Source organism: Lissotriton helveticus, chromosome 5_1 (genome assembly GCF_964261635.1).
Source record: "Lissotriton helveticus chromosome 5_1, aLisHel1.1, whole genome shotgun sequence".
NCBI lineage: Eukaryota > Metazoa > Chordata > Amphibia > Caudata > Salamandridae > Lissotriton > Lissotriton helveticus.
In genome coordinates, this window is record NC_136065.1 from 253,414,412 (window position 1) to 253,427,021 (window position 12,610).

Below are 12,610 nucleotides of genomic sequence, written 5' to 3' on the forward strand. Positions count from 1 at the left end.
AAATTTCAGATTTCACCGGAGGATGGCAGAAGCAGTTTGTAGGAATTGATGACAGATAACGGACCTACCAGCCAGCTGTCAAGAAACATAAGTATGATTTCCTAGTAAACCCAGGTGCTGGGTAGTTTGAAAGAAACTATATGATATAATCATAGTTGTTATATTAGATTGACATAAGTACCTTAGGGCTTAATATTACGTGATCCGGGTCAAGGTCTCACGGTGGTCCTTTAGAGTGGGATATTTCCTTAACGGTCCAACCCCTGGGTTCTAACTGTGTAAAAGATCTGGTACTCTAAATGGAAAAAGCGAGATATGATGCATATCAAGCATTTAAGGTGTTGGTATAGACGGTAGATAAAACGGTGGTGGTGAGAGTTCGAATCGCGTAATTCCTTACCTGATACAACAAGAGGCTTGGTCCTAAATCGGGGGTCTGAAAAACCGGAGCCGCTCACCGCAAACAGGTTGATGTGCAACCTGAGTATGCTGATCGGCTTATATAGTGACCTTACAAACTCATTTGATGCAGGTGTAGTTCATAATGACGCATCATGGTGCATTCACTTGACGCGCCGCACTGCGCTCATGACTGTAGGTCTAAGAGCCAATCAAATCACGGGATAGTGTAAAGTCAGAAAGCAGCTAGGCGCATTCCAATGACGTGTTATGATGCGCTCGTGGCTTAAGATCTCAAAGCCTATCGGTTGACGGGATAGAGTAAAGTCGGGAAACAACTTAGTTGCATTTATTTTGTACCCCAAATTGGTAACATGTCATAATATGATCTCGGCGGGGAGCCACAAAGTGAATCACTTGAAAAATTAATAGAATAGAAATAAAGGTAGGACGACATATGTTTTGACTCGCTGCCATTTTGGGTGTAAATGTCTCATAGAGACACCAATGATGTAGTATATCTTTTCCAATTCCGCTTATCATCTTGAATCGTATATTAACATTAGTGTATCACTTCTGCCTCAGATTATTGCCTGTTCCCATGGAGTTTCGAGGTTCAATCCGTCAGTGACAGTATTAAGCAGGAAAATCCAGTAAACTTCTCTTTTTTTACGGATTTTTTCTGGGCACAGTCCTGGCCTAGTCAATATGTTTTCTAAGATGAACCATCGTAGGTCTTCAGGGGAATGTTCATGCTCTATGCAGTGTGATACTAAAGGTGCGTTCGTTTTTTCTAGTGCGCACTGCGGATTTGTGTTCCGTGACTCTCTTGTTTATAGTTCTGCAGGTTTCACCTACATATCCCTTTCTACATTGACATATCAAAAGATATACCACATTGTGGGTTTTGCATTTCGTCATGGTTTTAGATGTAATGCTGACATTATTAAATGTCAGTTCAGTCCCTTCTATGGCCTGAGGGCATATCTTGCAGGTTCCGCATTTGAAATTCCCTAAGACCGGATTGTCACCAGAGATGCTTCGCTGTATAAATTTTTCTTTTATTGGCATTCTGGATCTTACCACCAGATCTTTTAAGTTTTTGTTTCTTTTATAAGCGAAAAGAGGTTTAGGAAAAGATTCTTGTTTGGTTTTGTTGACGTTAAGTAGATGCCAGTTAGAATATATGATCTGACGTACTTTATTGTTGAGGAGAGAATGTCTGGTGACAAAGACTAAAGCATCCTTCTGTTTAGTTTGACTACCCTGTAGAATGGTTTGCCGGTCAAAAAATCTGGCCCTTTTGTAGGATTCACGAATTAGTCTATGGGGGTAGCCTTGCTCTTCGAATTTCTTTTTCATAGCTACAGATCTTTCGTCATAATCTTGGAGTTTCGTGCAGTTGCGCCGCAATCTTAAAAATTGGCTGAATGGAATGCTATTTTTTTTGTGATGTAGGATGAAAGCTTTGGTAATGGAGTTAAGTATTGCGGGCAGTAGGTTTAACAAACAGGTCTGTGAGTAATTGGCCTTGGTCATGTTTGATGGTTATGTCAAGAAATTCCATTTCTTTATTGCTTATATGGGATGTAAATTTGAGGTTGCTGTCGCACTTTTTCAACCAAGATATAAATTCATTTAATGTGTCCTCATTATCATCCCATATAAAAATAACATCATCAATATACCTTGACCAATAAAAAATTGTTTCAAAAAAAGGAGCTATCTCATTAAATATATGGATATGTTCGAAAAATGCCACATAGATGTTTGCAATCGTTGGGGCGCAAGATGCGCCCATGCTTACTCCTTTTATTTGTTTGTACATGCTCCCTTGGAACTCAAAGATGTTTTCTTCTAAGACTATCCGCAGACAGTCAAGGATGAATGCAATGTTGCACTCAACTTCATAGGTGTTAATGAACCATTCAGTGGCAGTAATAGCACCTTCTGTGGGGATATTAGAATATAAACTCTCCACATCTGGTGTTACTAGAAGTTGCCTGTTTTCGTTAAATGCAGTCCCTTCTAATAAGTTGATAATGTGGCCAGTATCTTTCACATATCCTGATATGCTGGAGATATATGGTCTAAGAATGACATCCAGGTATTTAGATAGAGGTTCAGTAATACTACCTATGGTAGTGACAATGGGGCGAAAGGGAGGGTCTATCTCATTTTTGTGGACCTTTGGTATGCCGTAAAGGCTAGCCATTCTCGGATTGTCTGCATTTAGATAATCATATTCCTTGTTACAGATATCACCATTGGTCAGTGCTTTGGATGTTAGTTTCTGTATTTTTCGTTTAATGGTGACAGTTGGATCTTTAGTGATTTTGGTATAGAAGGTAGTGTCACTTAGCATCACCTCAATTTTTTCTACATAGTTAGAGGTGTCAAGGATTGTGATTCCACCTCCTTTGTCACATCCCTTAATAATGGTAGTGGAAGAATCTTTTAGTGTTTTTAAAGCTCCATATTCTGCTGTTGTGAGATTAAATGGAGTACTAGGTATGTATTTCGTTGCCGCTATGAGTTTGTTCATGACCACTTGTTCAAAAATCTGAATCTCTGGCGTCAATTGTTCTAGCGTAGGGGTGAAAACCAATTTAGGTGCTAGGCCAGATTTATTAATTTCTCTCAGATCGGTATTGATGTTAGAGAAAAATACTTTAAGACGAATTTTTCTAAAGAATGTCATTAAATCGTTAAACAATTCAAATTTGTTAAAGCCAGAGTGTGGTACATAACTTAAACCTTTAGATAGTAGAGAGTAGACGGCTTGATCAGGTACTTGGCTGCTCAGATTGAAGATGGGGATAGTTTTCAATCCCTCCAGTATCGGGCGTTGCGTGTTTCTAAAGATATGTTCGAGTTGGGTGGCTGATGTTCCTGATACTGAGGCTGTTGTTCCTGGTATTGTGGTTGATATTGTGGCTGATATTGGGGTTGGTACTGCCCTTGTGGTTGGTAGAATTGGCACGGTTGATATTGGCCCCTGTATTGAGATCGATAACGAGGTCGACAATTGTCCCTGCCCTGGGGGCGTTGTCCTAAAAAAGACGATCTAGATCTTTGGTTCGATTGGTATGCTTGGTTTCGATATGAAGAAGAACTACCGTTACTGTCCGAATCCGAAGAATTCGAAAACGTGGTTACTTTGCGAGCCATGTTTTCATTTTGTGCGTTAGGTAGATCTTGTGAATTTAAGCCCGCGGACATATAGAACCCGTCTGCTAGATACGGATAGACATTTTCTTTATTGTAATATCTAAGGTCTTTTTGGAATTTATCTAGCTTGCGTTTCAAAAGATAATCAGTATAAGAATTTAGTTCAGTTTCTAGTTCTTCTAATTTCTTTTTTATGTCGGGTATTGTGTCTAGGGCTTTGATCTTACTTTCTAGATCTAATATTTCTTGTAGTAGTTCTAATAATACTGTTTTGGCTGTTTCAACTATCAGCATCATCATGTCTCTTGAACACCTGTTCGCAATTAGAGACCATTTTTCTAAAAATTGTTTGATATGTACAAACAATCCTGGAACATTTTTGATTTGGAGTCCTTGAGGGATGACCCCAGCCTTGAGATAGTCAAGGATATATTTGCCATGAAGTTCAATACGTCTAGATTTTTTCTTTAGATCTAACAGTTTTTTTTAGGTCATCATTGTTGTTTAGATTGGGTGTATCTATGTCATCAAAATTAATGGCTGTGCCCACCATAGATATGAAATCTTCATCTGAAAATCCTAAGGATTTCAAAGTGGACATAATGATTTATTACTGAACAAATAAACTCCAACAGGGATATGTTAAAGGGTGGTCCTTGAGATGTTAAACAATTAAATAGACAGGAGAAAGGGATAGGAAAGGAACAGGAAGGAAAGATCAAGGTAACGACAAAGGGGATGTCCGCAGTGATATAGTGTCTTGGACTTTGTATGGAAGACTTTTTACACACTCCAGCTAATTATACAATAAAAATTAGTATACAAAAATTCCCCTCATGGAACGTCCATGAGTAACACAATTTTGAAAGAAGGGGACCCCTACTAATAATGAAGTCACTACTGGTAGGGACTAACAACAATTATTTTGGAAAAATAACAGTAGTGAAGGACATTAAATCAAGTGCCTGAGCCTAGGGGAACAACACAATTAACATATAAAGTGACATGTGACCATGATTAAACAAGATCAAACATGATATATATGGAAAAATATTTTAATAGTTTCATTTATCTTATTTTCTTCATTTTGATTGAATATACATTTAAAATTGCAATTCAGAGATTCAGTCAGTGCAAAACATTGAATTATTACAATACAAAAGGAATAAACACACACAAAAAACGTAAAAGAAAAATAATTAAGAAACACCAAATGAATCGGTGATGATTAATGGGCAGATGAAGTTAGCAAAGCGGTAGATGTAAACTCAACGCGCGTTTCGGCTATTGCCTTCTTCAGGAGTCCGTCATTTGCAGGCAGGACACAAATTAAATATTCACTAAAAAACATAGAAAAATCAATGTCACATAACAAATACCAAATAATATCTTATAGTAGTCATTTGAATACTATAGTGCCCTAGGCCTAGGTCAAATTGATTGAAATTATTACTATACATTGATAAAGTGCATGATAAAGCAGCTGGAAATCATGTGTATATCTGAGTTTGTACAATTCACAATATTTATAAATTAATCGTTTGAAACACACTTTTTTCCTTTTGACTGGTAGACACTTTTTATATTAAGTTCATTCTTATAGATTATGTTTCTGATTATATGGTCACCTACAGGGAGAACAGTGGGATTGCTTTTCCTAATGCTTCATTTATGGGTCAGACACTCAAGGTGATAAACGGGGAATAGAATAAATACCTGAAAAGGAAATGGTCAGGAAAGGAGTAATAGCATAGGTAGGTTATCACTTGAAGGTAGAGAATTGTTTAGGATAATTGGAGGGCCCAGCTTGATGATAGATAGACGAAATAGTTTCAAACAAGGATCTATATTGGAAAATATATATATATATCGTCGATATTACATGAGATATATACTTCCCACTTTACATAACGATAAGTAGGATAGCTGCTGGAATATTACTTACATAGTAGCTGGCCACTGTCGTTCTAATAATGTTGCAGCGTGATGACAACTCTGTATTAAAGTCTAGAACGAATAAAACAACTAATTAGGGTGCTAACGATCTCGACATTGTACTACCTAATTGGTGTATCTATTTCAGTGTCTGATATGAAGGATAATTAGATTACCGTTATATTTGCGGTCACTCTCGTTGATGAGATATACATTTCAGATTTCACCGGAGGATGGCAGAAGCAGTTTGTAGGAATTGATGACAGATAACGGACCTACCAGCCAGCTGTCAAGAAACATAAGTATGATTTACTAGTAAACCCAGGTGCTGGGTAGTTTGAAAGAAACTATATGATATAATCATAGATGTTATATTAGATTGACATAAGTACCTTAGGGCTTAATATTATGTGATCCGGGTCAAGGTCTCACGGTGGTCCTTTAGAGTGGGATATTTCCTTAACGGTCCAACCCCTGGGTTCTAACTGTGTAAAAGAAGAGCCGTCTGGTACTCTAAATGGAAAAAGCGAGATGTGATGCATATCAAGCATTTAAGGTGTTGGTATAGACGATAGATAAAACGGTGGTGGTGAGAGTTCGAATCGCATAATTCCTTACCTGATACAACAAGAGGCTTGGTCCTAAATCGGGGGTCTGAAAAACCGGAGCCGCTCACCGCAAACAGGTTGATGTGCAACCTGAGTACGTATGCTGATCGGCTTATATAGTGAGCTTACAAACTCATTTGATGCAGGTGTAGTTCATAATGACGCATCATGGTGCATTCACTTGACGCGCCGCACTGCGCTCATGACTGTAGTTCTAAGAGCCAATCAGATCACGGGATAGTGTAAAGTCAGAAAGCAGCTAGGCGCATTCCAATGACGTGTTATGATGCGCTTGTGGCTTTAGATCTCAAAGCCTATCGGTTGACGGGATAGAGTAAAGTCGGGAAACAACTTAGTTGCATTTATTTTGTACCCCAAATTGGTAACATGTCATAATATGATCTCGGCGGGGAGCCACAAAGTGAATCACTTGAAAAATTAATAGAATAGAAATAAAGGTAGGACGACATATGTTTTGACTCGCTGCCATTTTGGGTGTAAATGTCTCATAGAGACACCAATGATGTAGTATATCTTTTCCAATTCCGCTTATCATCTTGAATCATATATTAATATTAGTGTATCACTTCTGCCTCAGATTATTGCCTGTTCCCATGGAGTTTCGCGGTTCAATCCGTCGGTGACAGTATTAAGCAGGAAAATCCAGTAAACCTCTCTTTTTTTACGGATTTTTTCTGGGCACAGTCCTAGCCTAGCCAATATGTTTTCTAAGATGAACTATCGTAGGTCTTCAGGGGAATGTTCATGCTCTATGCAGTGTGATACTAAAGGTGCGTTCGTTTTTCTAGTGCGCACTCCGGATTTGTGTTCCGTGACTCTCTTGTTTATAGTTCTGCAGGTTTCACCTACATATCCCTTTCTACATGGACATATCAAAAGATATACCACATTGTGGGTTTTGCAGTTCGTCATGGTTTTAGATGTAATCCTGACATTATTAAATGTCAGTTCAGTCCCTTCTATGGCCTGAGGGCATATCTTGCAGGTTCCGCATTTGAAATTCCCTAAGACCGGATTGTCACCAGAGATGCTTCGCTGTATAAATTTTTATTTTATTGGCATTCTGGATCTTACCACCAGATCTTTTAAGTTTTTGTTTCTTTTATATGCGAAAAGAGGTTTAGGAAAAGATTCTTGTTTGGTTTTGTTGACGTTAAGTAGATGCCAGTTAGAATATATGATCTGACGTACTTTATTGTTGAGGTAAGAATGTCTGGTGACAAAGACTAAAGCATCCTTCTGTTTAGTTTGACTACCCTGTAGAATGGTTTGCCGGTCAAAAAATCTGGACCTTTTGTAGGATTCACGAATTAGTCTATGGGGGTAGCCTCGCTCTTCGAATTTCTTTTTCTTAGCTACAGATCTTTCGTCATAGTCTTGGAGTTTCGTGCAGTTGTGCCGCAATCTTAAAAATTGGCTGAATGGAATGCTATTTTTTTGTGATGTAGGATGAAAGCTTTGGTAATGGAGTAAAGTATTGCGGGCAGTAGGTTTAACAAACAGGTCTGTGAGTAATTGGCCTTGGTCATGTTTGATGGTTATGTCAAGAAATTCCATTTCTTTATTGCTTATATGGGATGTAAATTTGAGGTTGCTGTCGCACATATTCAACCAAGATATAAATTCATTTAATGTGTCCTCATTATCGTCCCATATAAAAATAACATCATCACTATACCTTGACCAATAAAAAATTGTTTAAAAAAAAGGAGCTATCTCATTAAATATATGGATATGTTCGAAAAATGCCACATAGATGTTTGCTATCGTTGGGGCGCAAGATGCGCCCATGCTTACTCCTTTTATTTGTTTGTACATGCTCCCTTGGAACTCAAAGATGTTTTCTTCTAAGACTATCCGCAGACAGTCAAGGATGAATGCAATGTTGCACTCAACTTCATAGGTGTTAATGAACCATTCAGTGGCAGTAATAGCACCTTCTGTGGGAATATTACAATATAAACTCTCCACATCTAGTGTTACTAGAAGTTGCCTGTTTTCGTTAAATGCAGTCCCTTCTAATAAGTTGATAATGTGGCCAGTATCTTTCACATATCCTGGTGTGCTCGAGATATAAGGTCTAAGAATTACATCGAGGTATTTAGATAGAGGTTCAGTAATACTACCTATGGTAGTGACAATGGGGCGAAAGGGAGGGTCTATCTCATTTTTGTGGACCTTTGGTATGCCGTGAAAGGCTAGCCATTCTCGGATTGTCTGCATTTAGATAATCATATTCCTTGTTACAGATATCACCATTGGTCAGTGCTTTGGATGTTAGTTTCTGTATTTTTCGTTTAATGGTGACAGTTGGATCTTTAGTGATTTTGTTATAGAAGGTAGTGTCACTTAGCATCACCTCAATTTTTTCTACATAGTTAGAGGTGTCAAGGATTTCGATTCCACCTCCTTTGTCACATCCTTTAATAATGGTAGTGGAAGAATTTTTTAGTGTTTTTAAAGATCCATATTCTGCTGTTGTGAGATTAAATGGAGTACTAGGTATGTATTTCGTTGCCGCTATGAGTTTGTTCATGACCACTTGTTCGAAAATCTGAATCTCTGGCGTCAATTGTTCTAGCGTAGGAGTGAAAACCGATTTAGGTGCTAGGCCAGATTTATTAATTTCTCTCAGATCGGTATTGATGTTAGAGAAAAATACTTTAAGACAAATTTTTCTAAAGAATGTCATTAAATCGTTAAACGATTCAAATTTGTTTAAGCCAGAGTGTGGTACATAACTTAATCCTTTAGATAATAGAGAGTAGACGGCTTGATCAGGTACTTGGCTGCTCAGATTGAAGATGGGGATAGTTTTCAATCACTCCAGTATCGGGCGTTGCGTGTTCCTAAATATCTGTTCGAGTTGGGTGGCTGATGTTCCTGATACTGAGGCTGTTGTTCCTGGTATTGTGGTTGGTATTTTGGCTGATATTGGGGTTGGTACTGCCCTCGTGGTTGGTAGAATTGGCGCGGTTGATATTGGCCTCTGTATTGAGATCGATAACGAGGTCGCCAATTGCCCCTGCCCTGGGGGCGTTGTCCTAAAAAAGACGATCTAGATCTTTGGTTCGATTGGTATGCTTGGTTTCGATATGAAGAAGAACTACCGTTACTGTCCGAATCCGAAGAATTCGAAAACGTGGTTACTTTGCGAGCCATGTTTTCATTTTGTGCGTTAGGTAGATCTTGTGAATTTAAGCCCGCGGACATATAGAACCCGTCTGCTAGATACGGATAGACATTTTCTTTATTGTAATATCTAAGGTCTTTTTGGAATTTATCTAGCTTGCGTTTCAAAAGATAATCAGTATAAGAATTTAGTTCAGTTTCTAGTTCTTCTAATTTCTTTTTTATGTCGGGTATTGTGTCTAGGGCTTTGATCTTACTTTCTAGATCTAATATTTCTTGTAGTAGTTCTAATAATACTGTTTTGGCTGTTTCAACTATCAGCATCATCATGTCTCTTGAACACCTGTTCGCAATCAGAGACCATTTTTCTAAAAATTGTTTGATATGTACAAACAATCCTGGAACATTTTTGATTTGGAGTCCTTGAGGGATAACCCCAGCCTTGAGATAGTCAAGGATATATTTGCCATGAAGTTCAATACGTCTAGATTTTTTCTTTAGATCTAACAGTTTTTTTAGGTCATCATTGTTGTTTAGATTGGGTGTATCTATGTCATCAAAATTAATGGCTGTGCCCACCATAGATATGAAATCTTCATCTGAAAATCCGACGGATTTCAGAGTGGACATAATGATTTATTACTGAACAAATAAACTCCAACAGGGATATGTTAAAGGGTGGTCCTTGAGATGTTAAACAATTGAATAGACAGGAGAAAGGGATAGGAAAGGAACAGGAAGGAAAGACCAAGGCTACCCAGCCGTCTTCAGCCAGGGTAGCTTGACTTCAGTGGCGTAGTGAACACGGGACCTACGTCTGGGCATACCCTTCCCACATAGGGTGAACAGCAAAACACACAAGATGATGGTCGGAATGTTGCACAATGGCAAAACATTCACCCTCAGTCACAGATCTGGGTTTAATCCATCGTTATTTTGCTCACCAAGCCACCCCAGTTCAGACATGGCCATAGGCAAATCAGTCTTGACCTTGTGCCTCATGGGAACAGTCCAGCCCGAACTGCCAAGCCATGCCATCCCTGGACCAGAATCAAGCATCCTAGGATATATTATTGACAACAGAGGGCGGAGTCTGTAAAATGTTGAAGGGGCAACATTTTAGCATGTACATACCTGATAAAAGAGTTGAAATTGGGAGATATGTTAGAAATATCACAAATTTGGATGAAGAATTTAAACCACTGGAAGTTGACAGTGCATGAAGGCAACTAACTGATGGTATTTCTTCTATGGATAGTTGGTTCTCTAATATAGGGAAAAGTCCTGTAGGCAAAATACTGATTCCAATAATAGGTATAACCTATTAGATTTAATTATAATGATTTGGTGCAAATGCTGCAGAAAAAGAAAATGGTATGAAGTGAATGAAAAGGGAAAGAAACGAAAATATGATGAATTTCAACTTGAAGAAATAAAAGGAAATATTTACAAAAGAATGAATGGTTTTCAAAAGAAAAAGGGAAATGGAAATTCTAAAGGGATTGAAGAGATTGAAATGGGAAGTTGCTAAAGTTGGCATCTGGTTCTGAAATTAGTGATGACAAAGAATGCCATCAAAGAGGGGATTGATGGAGCAAGTTTTCATACGTACAGAAACTTGCTTGAACACAATTCTCTCAAAATAACATGTAATAAACTTATCAACATGTTTGTATCTACTAATAATTGCATTTCACTACATTTTAGTTCATCTTGGGGAAGCTTTTAAATGTGCTTTACTAACCAGTAACTTGAGTGCCTTAAAATGGCTGCAGAAAACGCAGCAACTCTTCTGTGCATGCGTCTACTGCATCTACGTAGTATGATGTCTTTTGCTTTTCGTGGGAACTCTTTGCAGCTGCGCAGTAGTTACTAAAATGGCCACTTTGAACCTCACATGCTAATGCATATGCTTTTGCTTAAACTAAACTTTGCATGGTATTCTAAACCATCAATGCTATAGTTAAAATAAAATAGTGGTATTAGTGTAGGAATAAGTGGTATACAGTGCATTCGTTTATTTTCATATTCTAACATGTCCTTCTTTGACTTTATTATTAACTTGTATTTGACCCTGGAGGGTGACTGGAATCTCCATTTTAAAACTCGTACGCATGCGTTGAAAAGCATTGAAAGACCTCGAGCGATGACATTGAAGGGTTGCCAAGTCCCATCTTACTCACGATGTGCCTGAGAACTTTACCTCCTGACCCGGAGAGAGGAAGAACACTTGCTTAAAATGTATACATTGTATATTAATTAATACGAATGATGATGGGAGGAATAAAAGCTTGGGAAAGTAAATTAAGGGCGGGAAAACAGAACAATTTAATCAAAGAAATGACTTCATATTAGTGTGGTGTGATGACCTCTCCCCATTCCACTGACCAATTGAATGAAGGGAATACACGAATGTTGAAACATTGGGGGGTGGTACATACTTCGAAAACGGTAGGCTTAGTCAGTTAGATTGTCAGACTTGTCACAGAATTGTCATTGACCCAACGTTTGCTGAAGGAGATCGTGGATGTCACAGAGGCCAAAGGCTAATTGACCACTCTGGGAGAAGAATTGATTGATGTTGAAGAAGAATTGATCCATGTAGAGGGGATCGAGAGTAGCACCAGAGAGGGGTGTAACGCTGGCATTGCACTTAGCGGAGGTTACCAATGTCTAAAGATTTTAGCTTTGATCGTTATTTTCATTCTTGAGAAATGGGTGATTGACATGTATTGGTATTTGACTCACAGAATATTGCATAGATAAAGGTTTTAAAACTTTCCCGAGTCTGTGGTGTTTCCATGAAATAAGGTAAATTGTTTTTTTATACCTATTATTCTAACTACCTGATTCATTGACGTAAGAAATTAAGAATTAGAAGTGACAAGGAATTGATAAGTCATGGTGTACAGGTATAAGACATTATAAGGTAAATTTAATTCCTGATCAGCAGCAAATAGATTTACGGTTTATAGTGTGTGTATTTATGGGCCCCGGTGAGTATGGTGTTTTAGAAATATCCTAAACTGGTAATCTCGCACCATCAATACTATGAATGTTTTAAAGTTATAGGGAAGAGTGCAAGTATCTATCTAACAATAACACCTTAAATACAGCCTAACATAGAGTAAGAAGGCAGTATTTAACCACAAAAAATAATAAATAAGGACGTCATTTGAAAAATAGAGTCACTAATTGGTTCTGTCCTATAATTGAGTTAATTGCCCATAAAGTGATAACATTCCATCCATTTACATTCTCGTAACATGAGTGTCAATGTAAGAGCTCTCCACATGGGTTGCGGTTGACTTGTTCCATTACTTCCTAATGGATGTCATCTGAAG